Below are 20,012 nucleotides of genomic sequence, written 5' to 3' on the forward strand. Positions count from 1 at the left end.
TATCTACAGGTCCAACTTTAAGTGGTGCTTTGGGCTAAATATGGTATTGTGCCCTTCCAAAATTTATCTATTAAAGCCCTAACCTTGAACACTCAGAATGCAATTGTATTTAGAGACAGAACCATTCACTCATTGATTAAGTTAAGATGTGGTCACAGAGTGGGCCCCAATCCAGTCTGACTGGTGTTCTTATAATAGAATGAAATTTGGACTCACACAAAGGACACCAGGGATGCAGGCATGCACAGGAGGGATAACCATCCAAAAAAGCGGCTATCTGAAAACCAAGGAGAGAGGCCTCAGAGAAACCAACCCTGCTTGCTCGCTCCTTATCTTGGACATCCAGTCTCTAGAACTGTGAGATCATACATTTCTGTTGTTTAAGCCACCTGGTCTGTGATAATTGTTATGGCACTCCTAGCAGACTAAAACATATGGGAAATGATAAAGAATGTCAACCTCAGAGCTCACCCCAAACCTACTGACTCAGAAACTCCAGGTGGGAGGCCCAGCAACCTGTATTTGAACAAAACTTCCAGGTGATTCTAATGCAAGAACAAGCAGCAAAGCCATCTTAAATGACCTATTTCTGTTTTCATTAAAATTAAAAACAACAGTATCAACAAAAGTTTTTGTTATGTCTGCAGTTATTGGTTCCTATGCTAGACACCAGTAGTCCCCAACTTTTAGGATGCCCAAGAATCATTTAGGAGGGTTATGAAAAATATAGTTTCCAAAACTTAGACAAGGACTTAAACATCCTTTAAAAAGCCAGATACTCCTGATACAGACATCAGTCCCATAAATTTCGTTTTTCTCATCCACTCAAGGAATAGAAAAAGTAAAACAGCTTCCCAGAAGTTGAAGAGGCTAAGCCATCAAGCAAAAAGATCTGAATGGCTCAAAAAAGATCCTCAAAGTGCTGTCAATTAATTCTTGGTCTTCAGAGACCTTTTTCTCTATCTACTCCAGATAATAGTAATTGCAGAGACTCTAGAAGGCCAGTTAATCTCCCTGGGAACAGTGACTTCAGAGGCTGAAATTTCAGGTAACAGGTTCTGACTAACATTCCTCAAACTCTCCTACTACTTTCGGATGTCACAACTCTTAGTTCGGTTGCCTGTGAAGAAGCCACATCAAGCAGGTCACTACTGGTAACATCAAACAAATTTGATTTTTTTTGGATCTCAATCCTAGACCACTTCCTGTTCTCCAAATAAGGAACATGACTCATCCTCCTTAGTACTCTACTGCAATAAAACACAAAATTTCACGTTTTTGTCCGCTGTGGCCATATCAAATAACACAGGGGAAATGTTCCACTTCACAAACCAAGCTGTAAACATGTGCTCAAATACAGAGAGAAGGCATGGGAAATTTCTGGCTCAATAAATGTCACTTATGTTAAAGATATTTTGAAATATCCTCTACTCACCACATGGCTATAAGTAAATAAGTAGGAAATAGATGGATTAATAACAAGTAGACCAGAGCCTTTTGTGGATAACAGATCTATCCTGTTTTTTTTCTCTGAAGCAGTGAATTCCTCTTAGCCATCATTTCTTCAGCTTTTCAGATCCTACAGTCAAAACACTTTAGTTAAAACATTTTTTCAAATCGGAGATAACTTTCCTGTGTTCATGTATGAATACACGGCCAACGTAACTCCACATTATGTACAACCACAAAAATGGGAAGTTAGACTCCATGTATGTATGATATGTCAAAATGCATTCTACTCTCATGTATGTCTAAAAAGAACAAATAAAAATTTTAATTTAAAACATTTTTAAATTTAAAATTTAAAAAAAATGAGTAAATATTCATGTTAAGGGTTTTTTCCTATGATCACCTGCCCATAGCCAAAGTTTCTATTCAAATCTTCTCTTATACTGAAGAAGCCACCAAGACAGAAGGATCACCCAGCGCTCTCCAGGGAACCCAAGATGCTTCTGTGGCTCAAATACTCAGCCTGGTCATTGTTGTTGGCAACATGTGTACATCCGATATAGAAACCTGAAATGAAATATTAACTATTAACAAAAATGAACTTGATATTTGGAAGGCGTTTGGGTTGAGTTGGACGAATAGATCAAGATGATGAGATCAGCTCTGAAACAAACAAGAGGATTAAAATTACCCAGGAGAACAGAAGCTGAGAGGCCTATGATTCACCCAGTTTATGGCTTTGTTGAAAAGCCCTTTGTGAGAAGCCAGGGCTGGTCCTCTTTGCCACACAGGTTTCATTGGCAGCCAGGCTCTGTGGTTAAGGGAGACGCACGTGACCTGTCTGATGGATTCCATGCTGGGTGGCAGTGGGAAACCAGGTCCTACAGCCCACTGCTGGGCCTCTGGGAATTAGTTCCTGAAGACACACGAGGCTGCCATCTTGCTTCCCAGTCTATGTGCCCCTAAGAGTCCTCTCAGCCCTGCTGAAGGAACTGCCTCCTCTCTCCACAGTCTTGGTCCCATTTTGAGGAGTCAATTCTTTCACTTCAACAAATGACTAACAATGACTCTTTCTAGGGGAACTTTCAGGTCCAAGGACACAAGGCCAGTGAGTGCCCCAATGCCTGTTCACCATAGCTGCTGAAGCCAAAGCCCAGCCCCTTCCATCCAAGTGTCCATGAGGAATTCTTTCTCTTCTATTAAAATGACTTTACCCTCAGCCTCACCACGGACCAGGCACTAACTGTCCCCTGCCTGGATTTTTCATTACAGAGTGTCTCACACTAATGACATTGGCCTCTCCCTGAACTATCCAAAAGAGTGGCACTGCGGTCACATGGTGTCTTCCTACTGTCCAGTTTCTCCTTGACTGCAGCCACCTGGAAGTCATTTATTGGACACCTGGAATTCCAGAAGGAGACACTTCTGCTATTGTGAAGCCACTCATCTATTCTGGAAGAGGAGTCATGAGTCACAGCCCCAGTGAGTGACTTCACCAGACCACTCTTTGCAGGAAGACTGCTGCTCCCCAAACAGAGAGGAAGAGGTAAGCATAGCACTGTCACCTTTGGTCACCTCTGGTCCTAACATAGGATGTCACATTATCATTGTGGGAAAACAAGGTGAAGAAAGACTGCCCGACTAGACTGAAGAAGTAAGAGCAAGGCCAAATGGAAAACACAGATGCTAAAGGAAAGGGGAAGAAAAACAAGATTGAATGGCTGTGACCATAAAAGGTCCATGAATAATAAATTAACTAAAAGGCAAATCCGAGTTTTGCTTAAGCTATTCTATTTAATTTTTTATCAGTCAATATGTATTAAACATCGACAATCAGGTTCTGTGCTGGATGAGAAGCAGACAGACAGAGTGTGGCCCTCATGAGGATTATAGTGTTGGGAGACCTTCAAAAATAATCATGGGACCTGGGGTGGGTGGTGCGGGCCTCAGTGGGACAGTGCTGGCCTCGCTCGTGCAGAGCCCTGGTGCCATCTCCAGCATGGCCAAAAAAATAAAAATAAAATAAAAGGAGGCAACATTTTAAAAAAGATAAATATCCAAGTGCCTCCACAGAGTTGTTGAAGAAAAGTACAAAGCACTCTAAGCGTGTGTAAGTGCAGTACTGGTTTGAGGGCTGGCAAGGAAACCTCCCTTGAAGAAGTGAGGTCAAAACAAGATGGAAGCTAGCGGAGGTGGGGAGCAGGTGTGAGGGGCAGGAGCCTGCCGGGTCCCCGAGCAGGAGGACCCAACCCGCTTCTGCTCACCCCAGGGTAAGCGGCTCTGGAGGAGCCAGTAGGGCGGACCGCAGGGCCTTCCTTGCAGGCCTTGAGAAGGCTTGGGTCTTTGTCCTGGGGATAGTGGGAAGCCATTGCAGGTGTCAGCAGAAGAATGGCTTTGGAATTGAGCACAGCACTGCTGGGGGGAAGGATGGCAGAGAGACAGCAGAGGTTGAGGAGGGGAAAAAGCATTAAATGCAATACAGGTGAGGAGCTGAAGGTGACTTGCACTAGAGAAATAACTCTGGACCCAGTCAAGAAAATACTTGATAAAAACCTTATTCCAAAAAATAACTGAATCAAACACTACTATCCTGTGTAAATGTATGACTACACAAATGGTATGCCTTTACTTCATGTACAAACAGAGAAACAGTATGTATCCCATTTGTGTATTTGTGTACAATAAAAATAAATTTAAAAAAAAACCCTAATTCAGATCATGTGCTTCCTCGTTTCAGAATCATCCAATTGCTTTTCATTCAGAATAAAAATCCAACCAGGTACAGTGGTACAGACCTCTAATCCCAGTGAATTACGTGGCTGAAGTAGGAGGATCACAAGTTTGAGACCAGCCTCAGCAATTTAGCAAGATCCTATCTCAAAATTTCAAAAAAAAAAAAAAAAAAAGGACTGAGTATGTAGCTCAATGAAAAAACACCCTTGGCTTCAATTCCCAGTACAAAATAAAAATAAATAAATTTCAAAAAGGATAAAAATCCAAACTCACCACAAGCTACAGGACTCAGATGATGGGGCCAACATCTCTCTCCAATTTTGCCACTCACCCCTCTGCTCACTAAACTGAAATACACCAGTCTTTGCCTCACCTCTGGAATTCTCCAAGTCCTTTCCCTTTTATCTGCAGCCTTCTTTGAGGAAAGCGTTCTGCTCTCATATCATCTCAAGGCTCATTGCTCGCTGCCCTGTCTCAATCTCACGTCCTGGAGGGGACCAGCTCTGTCCTCCAGGTCTGGAGTCCACCCCTGTCGCCCCCCACTGTCCTCTGTCTCATTCACTCATTTAAAAACTAATAAGCATCTGCCATGCACGAACCACTGCAAGATACGTGGGTGAATAAAACAGCTAAAAAAAAGTCTCTGCCTTTGTTAGGGTTTAAATTCTAGCGGACAGACAGTGGCAAATGATAAATATGCAAATTAATGTTTAAATGATAAGTAAATTGTAGAGTCAAGGTCAGAGGAGCTAGGAGAAAAAGGAAGAAAGGGAAATAAGAGGAGCAGGCTGAAGCACTCTGGGATTTTAAATAGGAAGAGTAGAGTAGAATTCACTAAAGAAGATGGAGAACAAAGATGGCGGAGGTGATGGTTACCCCCAAGGTTTTCCCTCATGACATTTTTTACCATTTTTCATTAACGAATTTTGCTTTTTGCTTGTTTTTTTCCTACCTCCCTTACCCTACCCCAAACATAATAGAATATTAGTTCTATCAGGACAGGGACTGTGGTGTGTCCTGTTCATAACTGTGTCTCTAAACCTTGGTTTACATATTTTATAGAATAACATCTGTAATTCCAACAGCTCAGAAGACTGAGACAGGAGACTCTCGAGTTCAAAGCCAGCCCCAGCAAAAGCAAGGCACTAAGCAACTCAGTGAGAGACCTTGTTTCTAAATAAGATACAAAATAGGGCTGGGAATGTGACTCAGTGGTCCAATGCCCCTGAGTTCAATCCCTGGTATGCTCCCCACCAAAACAGAAAGAGCCAGTACATGAAAGAAGTAAAGGTAGGTTGGCATAATGTCACACACCTGTAATTCCAGTGACTCAGTAGGCTGAGGCAGGAGGATCACAAGTTCAAGGCCAGTCTGGACAACTTAAGGAGAGCCTGTCTCAAAATAATAAATAAAAAGTGCTGAGGATGTAGTTCAGTGGTGGAGAACACCCCTGGGTTTCATCCCTAGTACAGAAGAACAAGGAGGAGCTGAGCTTGGTGGTTCACACCTGTAATCAAAGTAGGGACTGAGGCAGGAGGATCACAAGTTCAAAGCCAACCTCAGCAACTTAGCAAAGTCCTAAGCAACTCAGGGAGACCCTGTCTATACATAAAATACAAAAAAGGACTGGGAATGTGGCTCAGTGGTTCAGTGCCTTTGAGTTCAATCCCCAGTACTGGGGGTGAGGGGGGAGAGCAACCATGAGGACAAGGAGGAGGAGTTGTTATTGAATAACTCTGGCATTTTCCATATATCACTGGAAATACCAGATCATAGAGATCCAGTAAAATCAAGGTGCCTGATCCAAACCAAATGTTACAGCTTTCTAGAAAATGCAGTATTTGCTTGGCTAGAACCGCAGAGCAAAGACTTTTGCCTGTCTACCACATATTCTCTTAACCCCATTTTTTTCTGGCAGCTGACTCTATTGTGGAAATCTCACTTTACTGACACGGAGTGAGCACACCACAGAGGGAGCTGCACCAAAATTTCACACTACGGGGGAGCTACTAACTGCACCCTGGCTTGGGTCTGCAACCTGAAGCCTGTCAGGACCTCCCACAGCTGCTAGTAGAGTTTGCAGAAGAAAAGTACTCTCTCTTTGTTACACAAAGTAAGCTGCCTGTAGCTAACTTTGTCCCCCTCGGGGAGATTTTGCCTGAAAATGAAGTCAAGGCAGAAGACAACAGTGATAAAAGAGGAACAAAAAGATGGACTTATAATTGCCTGTGAACTCCTGAATCCCTTCCTTCCCAAAGCCAAGTTCATTCTTTGAACTTTTAAGGTGGGAACTTAGAATCTTTATTAAATAAATAAAGTGGGTGCTCACAACTAGAATCTTTGTTAAATACATCCACTAAGCAAAAGTTCATTTCTCAAGAAACCACAAGGGTATTTTCTTCTTCTTTAAACTATCTTCCAATGAAACAAGAAAGTATTGAACTATACCTAAATGGCCTGGTGATAATGGGACCATGATTAATCCTATGCAAAATAAGATCTGGGCTGGGGTTGTGGCTCAGTGGTAGAGCACTTGCCTAGCATGTGTGAGGCACTGGGTTCGATTTTCAGCACCACATTTAAATAAAGAAATAAAAATAAAGGTCCATCCACAACTAAAAAAAAAATTAAAAATATATAATAAATAAAAATCTATCCATTCAATTGTCTATGGCTTCCCTGTTCTCTCCTAGAGATGGGTATAGAATGCTAGCATGGAAGCCAAATTCTTTTTGTTGTCTGGAGAATACTAATAGTAATCAGTTTCATGTAGATAATACCAGGGAAGAAGCTGGAGTGGCAATGACAGTTGAGAATCAGGAGCAGAGTCCAGACAGCAGGGCTCGAGGGATACAGTGTTCAGGGAGTTCTCAGAGGAAGGGACTTATATGACAAGATCCAAACTATTACTAGGATTTTTTTTCACAAAATAAAGCAGAGGATCTAGGCACCGTGCAACAAGCCAGTAACCCCAGTGGCTCAGGAGGCTGACACAGGAGGATCCTGAATCCAAAGCCAACCTCAGCAAAAGGGAGGTGCTAAGCAACTCAGTGAGTCCCTGTCTCTAAATAAAATACAAAACGGGGCTGGGGATGTGGCTCAGTTGTCAAGTGTCCCTGAGTTCAAAATCCGGTACACACATTTAAAAAAAAAAATAATAAAGTGGAAGAAAAGTGGGGTAAGGAGTTCTAGACAGAGAAGAGCATCTCAGAGACCTAACTCAGCAGATCTTAGGTCAGAAGCACAAGATGTGAAGTCTGGGGAACACCTCCACAAGATCATAGGTCATATGACCTCCTCAAGGTCACACACTCAAGTTTAGCATCTGTATCTCAGTGACACTTTCCCTTTTGAAAGCACACACTCAAAATTTTACCCAATAGTCTACTTTTTCCCCATTTCTTTCTTTAATATATGCAATTAGGATAGACTGTCATGGTATTTAGTAGGCTCAGTACAAAACAATACAAATGATCACGTTTCAATCAAAGGCTGCAAATGGTTTAGCATTCAAACTGTGTTTGTAACTATGGAAGTAATTTGTACATAATCCTCCTGAAGATGAGCTCTCAGTTGCATACCATGAACTAGGCAAAGGTTATGCCTTACACCCTCTGAAGAATCTTATAATCATATATTCCAATAATAAACCTCTGTAGAGATGAAGCAGTTGTTTTATATAACAAGATCATATATCTTTCAGCTGGAATAAAATGAAATTTTGAAAACAAAGTTATCATATTGTTAAATGGAACATAGAAAAGACATCTCTCTTCCTTAGAATGTTTGTTATGAATTTAAACAGAAAATATTTTTATGAGAACAGCAATAATAACTTATGAACAATTCTATTTCAACAACTTTTTTTAATGAATCAATATTTTTGCTCGAAAAGAACATTCTTCTCGCCTGATTTGTTAATGTTCTTTAAAATATTTTTAGTCGAAATGGTGCATCGCTACTTCTATCTTGCCTAGCGAAGACCAAATCATGTTAATTTTGTGCAAACCACACATCTGTTCTTTATGGAAGATCACTATTTCTCACTTGCTAAAAATACATAGGAAAGCAAAAACACTTTCCCCAACTAACCAGGTACACATTTAGCCCTTACTGCAAATATTCTGTGCTCCTTGAATTGAGGAAATCACATGCCACATTGGTACATGTTAATCTGCTGCCTCCTTCTCATAGAGAGGTGTTCTGTTTCTGTTGGACACATTTTCAGGAAGTGAGGTAATGCTTAGTTTTCCCCTAAGAAAGTAAGCCTGGGGCATGCTCAGAACTGGCTTAGTGGGGCCATTGTTTGAAGGTAGAGGAGGTGGTGAGTGGTCTGATGAAACCAAGATAAGACTGAACTCCAAGGCAATCAGTATGAACATTGGAAGTCACTGACGTCAATTAGTCTTCTACAGAAGAAATAGCTATACTGTGGTATGTGGCCTCCAGATTAATAAATCATTATTGAGCCTACAGTTCTCTTCTCTGGTTCTTTTCATCAGACCCTTCACATAAAAGTATTCTTCTCCATTATGTTCCACATCAAAAAAAATGGGAAAAAAGGGAAATACTTCAGATCTTTCTCTATACTGGTTGCAAAATATGAACTGAATGTTCTTCAATATCTACTGATTGAAGGCAATCAAAAAATATACAAAGGGAATTAACAGAATGTCTCTGTTTAATGCCCATTTTTTCATACCACATGTTTTTGATCACAACAATTTTGCCTAAGACAGAAATTCTCCTTCCTTCCTTGATGGCACGGTTCTCAAACTGTGAAGGGAATGAATTAACATTCCTTGGAAGTTCTAGCCATTTCTCACTTCTCAATTAAGAAACTGAGAGTTAGGCCGGGCATAGTGGGGCATGGCTGTAATACCAGTGACTCAGGAGGCTGAGGCAGGAGGATGGCAAGTTCAAAGGCATCCTCAGCAACTTAGCTGAGGATCACAAGCTCAAAGTCAGCCTCAGCAACTTAGCAAGGCCCTAAGCAACTTAGTAAGACCCTGTCTCAAAAATAAATAAATAAATAAATAAATAAATAAATAAATAATAAAAATGTCTGGGGATGTGGCTTAGTGATTAAGTATCCCTGGGTTCAATCCCTGGTACCAAAGGTGGGGGGAATGTTTGGGGTAAGATACATCTGTACCAAACATACACAGGATTTTTTTCCTTTTTCTTGTCACTCTTCCCTAAACAATATAGTATTAATGACTTGTTAATCGTATTTGCATTGTATTAGGTATTACAAGTAAACTAAACATATTGTAAAGTACACAGTAGGATATGCATAGGTTATGTGCAAATACTGCACAAGAGACAAGCTGTCAGATTTTGGTGTCTGAGGGATACTGAGGAATCACTATATTTGCATAAAGTGTTCACAGTTCTCGAATGCTTTCACTGTTTTTATCTTATTTAACCTTAACAATGGCTCTGAAAAGAGATAAAGCAAACATCATTCATTAACATATTGAGTAGAGGAAAATGACACTTTAGAGTTTCTAAGAACCCAGATGAGGTTCCAAGTCAAGAGACTTGCAGCTTCGGGTTTACACAATTCACCTCTGAAGGAAAAGTCCAGAGAAGTCCACCGTCTGCCGTGGCCACAGCCTGAGTCACGGCCCAAGTCTGCCATCTTTCAATCACACACTTACATTTGGACCTGACAGCTCTCCCTGCCTCCTTTCTCTCCCTCACAGCACACTGCCAGTCTCATCTTTTTCTATCACTTATCAGCTCATGTTGCTGCTGTGCTTGGATCTAACAGCTCCTATCTTACTGCATGCAGAATCCCTCTGACCTCCTCACCGTGGCCCACAAGGTCCTCCATGATCCATCACCTGAGCACTGCCAACTTCAGGTATTACCAGTCATGTGAATCTCTTCTTGTAATTTTTTTTTGTTTAATTAATTTATTTATTTGGTACTTTAGAGATTGAATCCAGAGTGCTTTACCACTAAGCTTCATCCCAGCCCTTTTTTATTTTTTATTTTGAGACAGGGTCTTGCTAAGTTGCTGAGGCTAGTCTCGAACTGGCAATCCTCCTGCCCCAGTCTCCTGAATTGCTGGAATTACAGGGCATTCTCCATCTGTGAGCACAATAAACACATCACCTGAGAACCCTTTCATGTGCTCTAGAACTTGAGTCCCCAGCTCACCAGGCCTCCTTACCATTTAGGTCCAGGTCATGTTCCACATCCTGGGTCTTCCTTGACTAAATCACTCTCTATTACCATATCACCTGGTTTAATTTTCTGATAGCATAACTATTTGAAATTATCTTACTTGTCCCCCCTCTCTTTCTCCATGCTTTAGTCTTTAGTCCCAAGAAAACCATCACATTGGAAGTCCTTTCTCTAGTGTCTATTTTTTTAAAGAGACAGGATCTCACTACCTTGCCCAGCCTGCCTAAAAGGATTCTCCTGTCTCAGCCTCCTAAGTAGCTGGAATTGCAGGCTCCTGCCACCAAGCCCAGCACCCCTAGAATCCTCTATCCCCAGCATCCTTTAACTAGTTTGCAGTTTACACCCAATATAACCTTTTGAATGAATTAATAATCTATTGTAAGTATTTAATATGTATACTGAGAATCTACCTTTAATATAGACACAAATATGCATCTTATTAGTTATTTATGGGTGATTGGGTATTGCAATTTTTTACTATTATAAACCACATGGAAACAAATACCTTTGTTCTTATATCATTGGGCCTTTGGGCAAGTATTTCTGTAAAGTCAATAAAGATAAAGGTTTAGAGGGGGGTTTGTTTGTTTATAAAGAAATGCATTTACTTCTCCAAGGTCAAGGGGTCACTTTTGGTGAGGGCTTCCTTGCCGTGCCACCCTATGGCAGAAGACAACACTCAGAGAGAGAAAGGGCAGGACTGGGGTTTTGATACCTACTACAAGTCACATAGTTATTCTTTCAATCTTCCTTTGGTATATCAGGGTCAAAAATGTGATTTTTTTCTTTTTCCTAGATTTGTAGATTTTTCCCACTACAATTTGGACTTCCCTTCTAATATCTCCTGTTAATACATACAAATAGGACTGTCTATCTACAGAAAATGAAAGGTATGTCCACTTTCTATTTAATCAGGTGATCAAAATTCCACAAGTGACAACTGATAATTTGTCACATAATTCCATGTGCTCAGAAGTAGGACATACTTTTTATATACCATGCAAAACTTAATTTTTCTTTTTTTAAAATGAGAAATCTGTAAGAAAATATATACATTTTCAATAATCAATCAAGGCCCTCAATTCAGTCTTGCTAGTTTCAGTACGCTGACCAGTCTTCTTCACATAAGAGTACTTAAAGCACTTGGAAAGACTCTAGTCTCTAAATCTGACTTTTCTTGCTTTTTATCATTAACCCCCAAACTGACTGGAAAAGAAAAGAAACCATGATACTTAAAGAATTAACAAAATTGACTCCATTATCTTGCCCAATTAACTTTTCTTGTTTCTGCAGCTTGGGAGAACACCACAAGGGCTTTGTCAATCAGGTGAAAACCTCTGAGGAAAATCCAAATTCCCATTTAAAGTATTCAAAAGTAAATGAAGCTCAATATGGCCTCCTGGTTGTCCTGCTGGGAAAGCTCTCTCAGGTTTCAAATTCTCAGTCTCTTTTCATGAAAACTGTTTTTAAATCTTGGGGTAATCTTTTGTGATTAGACTGATCTCACCTTTCAAGAAAGTTCTCTACCTCTTGCCTGAAGTTGCCTGCTAGACCCAAAAGACAATAGCAACCCCCTAATTCTCTTTCCCCTCCACACCGGCCACCTTTCAACACATGTCCCTCACACAAATGGATGAACGACCATGGATACTTCATTGGCCTTGATGATATAAACATTGTTCACACTGAAAATCTGAAGTCAAGCAAAGCTCCAATAAACTGTCCTTTTCTCTATGAAGGGAGTAGAAAAAAATGAAGACCAAGGTTCAATGCTGAAAAGTTGGTTCCTATGTGAGCTACATTTTCTGTATTGAATTATTTTTAATTTCTAAAAAAAAAAGTTTTCCTCAGAAACATATTTTTTCTGAGTGACTCAGTTATGAAACATAAATTCATATTACTGATATGTAAGTACCCTGTATTATCTTACTCTTCCTTCGGTGTATCAGGGTCAAAAATGTTGTTGGTTGGTTGATGTGTTCTTTTTTCTAAATTCGTACATTCTATGCCAGAATTCTAAATCATTTTGGCCTCACTTAAGAATACGCTTTGAACCTCATTGTGCGCTGGTGAGCAAAAACAGAAATGGAAGTAAATCACTTCAAAATTGCCCTGTGACCAGAAGGGCTCATGCCCCAGCAATCTCAGGAGCCCAGAATCATCCAGCAATTTTGGACTTCCCCAGAGGATGCTGGGAATTTACCCCAGCTGGGAAAGAGTGAGCTGAACTGCCTGCTGGGATCCAAGACTGGCTGCTCATTCCAGAACAGTACAAAAGTTCAAAGGAAGCCATCCCTTGGACACCATTCCATTCTCCATTTGTGAAGAAAACCCAGAAACTGACTTTTTCTCTGCCATTGAACTTTGTAACTGAGCTTTAAACATAATCTCATGGTCTACAGCAATCTTAGGTAATTTTTTAATAATATCCCCCAAACATGAAAATTTTTACCTTACATTCTTAGGCCCTTCTGAGAATCATTTTCATTCATCATGAAGGAATTAGACTAGATGCTTCTTCCTTGCTCTTGTCTTCTCTGGTGTGTGTTTGTGCTCAGCCACCAAGCATTTGCTAAACATTTATTGTGTAACAACTAGATACAAGATATCACGAGATATTTAAAAGGAAAGGCCTTTAAGAAGCTTACCCTAAGTCGAAATACTGGAGATTGAAATGGAACAAATTATACTACAAGCATGTATGATTATGTCAAAATGAACCCCATTATTATGTATAATGCACTATTAAAACCATTTTTTTTTGTACCAGGGATTGAAACCAGAGGCACTTAAACACTGCACAACATCCCCAGCCCTTTTTTATTTTTTATTTAGAGGCAGGGTCTCGCCAAGTTGCTGAGGCTGGCTTTGAACTTGCAATTCTCCTGCCTCAGTCTCCCAAGTTATTGGAATTACAGGTATGTGCTCAACCAGTAAAATGATTTTTTAAATTTCTAAGCCAAAAAGAGAGAAAAAAAAAAAAGAAAGAAAGAAAGAAAGAAAAAGCAGCTTACCCTACCTGTTTCCAGGACAATTTGCCTTGAGTAAAGTACATCCCTCTTAAATTTCCCTGACCTTATTGACAGTCAACTTATCACTGAAAGGTTTTTGAACACAATTCCATTCTCCTGTGCTCCAAAGCCCTGTTATCACTGAGTTCTAAGTCCTTACTAACTGCTGGTATTATGTCACAAAATCTTAACTCTTTCACTTTTCTTGAGGAACTTCAGATTGACTTTCTATGGAGGGACATTACCGAGAACTTACCAGTTGATCCTCACAAAAGCACCGAGATCCACTGGGAGTTTGGCCCCAAACCTGCAGGGCACACAGAGCTGGTCTCTAATGAGACAATGGCAGTCCCAATGGAGTGGGAGTTAGAGGCTCCTCAGAGCCAGGGGGATCTCTGCTTCAGGGATAACAGCAGAGTCTGCGTGGTGGTGCACACCTGTAATCCCAGCAACTTGGGAGGCCGAGGCAGGAGGATCACAAGTTCAAAGCCAGCCTCAGGAACTTAGTGAGGCCCTAAACAACTCAGCGAGACCCTGGCTCTAAATAAAACATAAAAAGGACTGGGGATGCAACTCAGTGGTTAAGCACCCCTGGGTTCAATCCCCAGTACCAAAAAGAAAAAAAGAAAAAGAGAAAAGCAAAAGAAAAAAGAAAGAACAGCAGGGCCACAGGAGGCTTTGGAACAGAATCGGTGCTGAGGTTGGAATAAACAGCCTGCATTGCTGGCCACGTGGGGAAGGGTGACAAGAAAGAGTAAAAGTGCATTCCAAACAAAGGAAAGAACAGTTATTCAACAAATATTTGTGTTAGATGCTCAAAATCCAGTGGTGCCAATATAACACCTTCTTTATGTTTATGTTCAGGGCTGTGAAAGCCCAGAACAGATTATAGCATAGCTACAGCTCTTTCTCAACGCTGCTCTGTTGCCAGGTGATATTCTAAGTACTCATTATAATTCCTCACAGGGGATGACGGGACAGACACAGACAGGCCACGTTGCTTTCCATGGTCACACAGCTAGTAATGGATCCAGTCCAATTCCAACCCAGGCGGAATAGCTCTTAACCATGAAAAGAGAGTTGTTGCTTCTCCTCTTGTTGCTACACAGAAGCCAGCAGTGGGAGGTGGGAATGGAGATAGATTAGAGAAAGATTTTATGAAATGGTTATTGAGTATTCAGTAGAATTTAACCAGATAAGATGGGATGACAGTGTGCCAGGAGAAGTGTAGCTTTGGAAATGGAACTGGCCGGTGCACCACCATGTCTATTATAGAAACGTGCCCTTGACCTCCTTTAGCAGTGAGGCTGCAGTGCTTTGGGGATGTTATTCTAATAACAAAGAGAACCCAGTGAAAGGTTTTAAGATCAACAAAGCTCAATTCGGACTCCTAGGAGACCACTGTGGCTGCTGAGGGTGAACGCACTGGATGGGCCCAAGGAATGGAGTCAAAAGCTATTTTAGTGTGCAAATGAGATGTGATGGTGGCTTCCTTCAGGATGGTGGCATGGGAGCCAAGCAGATAGATTAGGAAAAAATACATATAGGAGGTAAAATAATTAGGAGGTGACGCTGAAGAGACCCGGGAGGAGAAGGGATGTGAAGGGAGAAGGTACCGTGATCACGTAGTTCCCTGTGCCCCAGGGAGGCCAGGCACAGAGGAAGGTACAGCCCATGTGTGAAGCTAAAGAGGATACACTTCTTCCAGGCACAGTGGCGCACGCCTGTGATCCCAGCCACGAGGGAGGCTGGGCCAGGAGGATCGCAAGTTCCAAACCAGCCTCAGCAAATTAGTGAGGTCCTAAGCAACTCCATGAGACCCTGTCTCTAAATAAAATAGAATATGAAAAAGGGCTGGGGATGCGGCTCAGTGGTTAAGTGCCCTGGGTTCAATCCCTGGTACCAAAAAAAAAAAAAGATGCCACTATAGATCTTCTTTTTCTGTGTAAATTGCATATATTTTTAAATAATTTTATGATTTTATGATTTTAGATCTACAGAAAAATTCCAAAGGTAATGCAGAGATTTCCCATAGGCCCTTCATCTAGTTTTCCCTAAAGTCAACACCTCCCATGGCCACAAGGTATTTGTCAAGACCACACAGGACAGCTCTACTAACTCCAGGTTTTGTTCAGATTTTACTATATTTTCAGCTAATATTCTCTCGCTGTCCCAGGATGTCGTCCAGGGTGGCATATATTTCACTCATCCTGTCTCTTTCGGCACCTCTTGGCTGAGATAAGTTTTCAGTCTTTCCTAGTTCTTCATGACCTTGAGAGTTCTGGGGAGTATTGATCATACATTTTATAGATTGTCTCTGGGCTTGCCGGCTGTTTTTCTCATGATTAGATTAGAATGTTAAAGTGTTCCAAGTATGAAGATGACACTAATAAAGTTCATTTACAAAGATCATTCCATGAACCGGGAAGGAACTAGAATGTTGCTCACTAATTACATGGTAATAATCTCTACAAGGAGACTAAAGGTGGTTTCTGAACTTTATCTTTGTAATTCTTTTCTCTTGTTTGAATACATCATGTGGAATGCTGGACAATATATTTTTGAAAAACAAAAGTGACTTTTCTTTCAAAAGACAAATGGCAGCAGGTGTGGTGGCTCACTTCCGTAATACCAGCAACTTGGGAGGTTGAGGCAAGAGGATCACAAATTGGAGGCCAACCTCAGTACCTTAGTGAGATCCTATCTCAAAATTGAAAAAAAAAGGGGGGGGGGGGTTCTGGGTTATGACTTGGTGGTAAAGTGCCCAATACCAGAGGTGGGGGGAGATGGTAGCAAATAAATAATACATCAACAGTGGTTAGTTCTGGGTGATTAAAATATGGATGATTATTGGTCTCTTAGAGTTTTCTCTATTTTTAGAAATTCCAAAAATATAAAGGAAAAGGGGTAAAAATGATCCTAGAAGGGAAGGAGGAGGGCAAGATGGCGAGCAGGGGGACCAGATTAGAGACTATTGCAGGAACGAGGGTGAGAAGTGCTGGGGACCCTAACTTGGGAACAGACATAGCAGGTGCTGGGTGGATGGAGTCCGCCACTCTGTAGGCCGACTGGATACCGGGCTCAGGTACAGGGAAGTTTCTGGTCCCTAACCTAGCCACTTCAGAGTCAGGGCATTCATAGAGCTAGGGAGCCCAGTGGAATGGTTTGAAGGGAAAGGAATGAATTTAATGGCGATCCACAAACAATGAGTCTGACAGTGTAGCCGTGTCTTTGGCCCTTCTGATGTCATGTCTTAGGTGATTTCTTCCTAGCTTCTTCCTCTTGATTCGCCCACCACTTAATCAGCATCTTTTTCTAAAATTATTTATTCCCCTTTTACATACTAGGTATTCCTAAAATAACTGTTCAGGTTACTCCTCCCTGATTCAATGTCGTGGTCCTACTAGGACATCTGTTAAAACTCGGAACAAACATGGGTACACTAGTATTACCTCAATTACAGATTTTATTCCCATTTCACCACTTTGTTTTTTTTTACTAAAGTCATTTTTTTTTTCTTTCCCAGGATCCCATCTCACATACCACGTTTCTCTAATTTCATGAGAAAAGCAGAGTGCAAAGTTCTGACCCTACCTTGGCCCTTCCCAGGAAGATGAATTTAGAGCCAAATTAAACACTCAGATCTTTCTTCATTCGTGAAATGAGTTTGATAATAACACCAGCTCAGCCCCTCAGTGTTTTTTGTAAGAATCATAAATGTAGAACATGGGTACCCAAAACCCTTGGAAGTTACGAAGCTGCGCAGACACAGGGCTGAGTTTTTGTGAGTTAATGTTGACTCTCTTATCATTTATCACTAATAGATAAGACTAATAGAACTACCCCTTGTATGTTAACAGAACTATGAGATAATTGACAGAATCAGATCATTAATGTATATTTGACTTAGAAACATGTAATTTTTTTCTTTTGGTATTGGGAATTGCACCCAGGGGCACTTTATCCTGAGCCACATCCCCAGCCTTTTTTATTTTTTATTTTAAGACAGGGTCTCACTAAGTTGCTTAGGGCCTCACTAACTTGTAGAGGCTGGCCTCAAACTTGTGATCCTCCTGCCTCAGCCTCCAAATCACTGGGATTACAGACATGCACCACCATGCCTAGCATTAGAAATATATTCTTAAAAAGTACTTATATTTAAAGTAGATTCAGTTGTGTAGGATGAATTAGATCTGGAGATCTATTGTGCAGCATGGTGACTATACTTATTAATAATGTATTGTACACTCAAAACTCTCTGAGAGAGTTTATCTCATGTTCTTACCACCACCTCCAAAAAAAAAAAAAAGTGATGTGAAGTGATGGCTGTGTTAATTAGCTTGATTGTGGTAATCATTTCACAATGTGTACACATAGCAAAACATCCCATTATAAACCTTGAAATATATACAATTTTTTTCTGTTAATGGGAATCAAACCCAGTTCACACATGCTAAATAAGTGCTGAACTCCATCCCCAGCCCTTTTTCAATTTTTTATTTTGCAACAGAGTCTCACTAATTTGTAAAGACCGGCCTCAACTTGTAGTCCTCCTGCCTCAGCCTCCTGAGTAGCTGGGAATACAGGGGTGCACCACCATGCCAAACAAATATGTTCAATTTTCAATTGTCAGGTATATCTCAATAAAGCTGAGGGGAATAAAAAAGAAAATAAATAAATTAAATTATATAAGTATGGTTGTGTCTACATTTATTTCTTATATATACATCCTCATATTTATGTAACATATAAATCCTGGCAATTCGTTTTTAAAAATATTGAAATACACACACATTTATATTTATAAATAAATTATGGCAATTTACTTCAACTGATGCAGAGCTGATGTGACCTAGAAGGTGCTAACTTATCCAGTCTCCTCCTTCTGATGCCTCCCAGCTCCCCTCTGAGAACCATTCCATCCTGGGAAGGAACAGCCTGATCGCCACTATCCTTCAACAAGCCAAGCACACCTCCTGGGCTCCTCAGATGGCTTCCGTATGTGGGTTTCCAAAACCACTTAGTGAGATGCATAGTTTAGAGAGGAACAGAACAAAATTTTCACAAAATCGTCACCTACTGGGCTGGGGAGATAGCTCAGTTGGTAGCGTGCTTGCCTTGCAAGCACAAGGCCCTGGGTTCAATCCCCAGCACCGGAAAAAAAAAATAATAATAATCCTCACCTATTTAGGCATAAATCCAAGAAAGCATTACAGGCCTATTAACAAATGTGACAGCAAAAGAAGCAGCAATAAAGTGGAATGTCCATCAGAGGAAAATCATTTAATATCAGCAGTTGAAAAAAAAAAATATATATATATATATATTGTCATATATATATATATATATATGTCAGCAGTTGGCCACCATGCCAGCCTCCTGGCCAAGTTCCTCCTTCAGATTGTGACCGGCAGGATGGTCCCCATTAGGTGAGTGTTATGGTTTGGATGTGAGGTGTTCCCCAAAAGCTCATGTGAGGGGCAACCCAAGAAGACTCAGAGGAGAAATGATTGGGTTGGGAATTAATCGCCTGTTGGGATTAATTGAGTGGTAACTGAAGGCAGGTGGGGTGTGGCTGGAGGAGGTGGGGCATTGGGGCGTGGCTTTGGGGTATATGTTTTGTGTCTAGCAAATGGAGATCGATCTCTCTCTCTCTCTCTCTCGCCCCCCCTCCCTCTCTCCCTCTCTCCCTCTCTCCCTCTCCCCCTCTCTCCCTCTCTCTCTCTCTCTCTTTCTCTCTCTCTCCCCCCCCTTCCAGATCATCATGTGAGCCACTTCCCTCCACCACGTTCTGCCTCACCTCGAGCCCCGAGAAATGGAGCTGGCTGTCTGTGGACTGAGACCTCTGAAACCATAAGCCCCCAGATAAACTTTTCCTCTACAATCATTCTGGTTGTGTCTTTTAGTCACCAAAAAAAAGCTGACTGAAACAGTGAGTCTAGATCAAACACGACAATTTCGAGGATTTCAAGCCAGATGTACGTCCTGTGTCCAGCCAGGGTGTAAAATTCATGGCACTCATTTATGGAGCAGCCTCACTTGAGGTGTTTCCCCTTCTTACTCTTCCTTTCCTTGGCCTCACTTTCTTACATCTAATTTTTACCAGTTTTTGATCGTGTAACAGATGCACTTTCATAAACTGTCCTTTTGATGATAGCCATCTTTACAAAAGTCTGTATAAATCCTTTCATGAGCAAGACCAAGATTAAAAAGTAAGTGATAAGAACAAAGAAATAATAGAGCCGGGCGTGGTGGCGCACACCTGTAATCCCAGTGGCTCCCGGGGCTGAGGTAGGAGGATAGTGAGTTCAAAGCCAGCCTCAGCAAAAGTGAGGCACTAAGCAACTCAGTTAGATCCTGTGTCTAAATAAAATATGAAACAGGGCTGGGGATGTGGCTCAGTGGTTGAGTGCCCTTGAGAACAATCCCCAGTATCCACCCCCCAAAAAATCGATAATTGACATTGTATTCACTTTCTTTTCAAGGTTCAACAATTCATCTCCCCTAATATGTGAGCTCTACAGAGTTTTCAGTACCCTTCTCTGCTGCCCCATGCTCCCCAAAACAAACATGTCCACATCCTCCATGACGTCTACATGTACTTTCCTGCCTAAGTAACATGTT

At 41.1% G+C, this 20,012-nt stretch overlaps 1 long non-coding RNA gene across 1 annotated transcript; it reads right to left on the reverse strand.

The window, feature by feature from the left end:
* Positions 1-659: 659 nt before the first annotated feature.
* LOC306660584 lies at positions 660-14,069 on the reverse strand. The gene is made up of 3 exons (XR_013763685.1): positions 13,645-14,069; positions 5,497-5,573; positions 660-2,016 (listed from the first exon to the last, which is right to left on the reverse strand). It is a non-coding gene; the product is annotated as an uncharacterized lncRNA (long non-coding RNA).
* Positions 14,070-20,012: the final 5,943 nt, after the last annotated feature.

The sequence above is a fragment of the Sciurus vulgaris genome (assembly GCF_902686455.1).
Source record: "Sciurus vulgaris genome assembly, chromosome: 4".
NCBI lineage: Eukaryota > Metazoa > Chordata > Mammalia > Rodentia > Sciuridae > Sciurus > Sciurus vulgaris.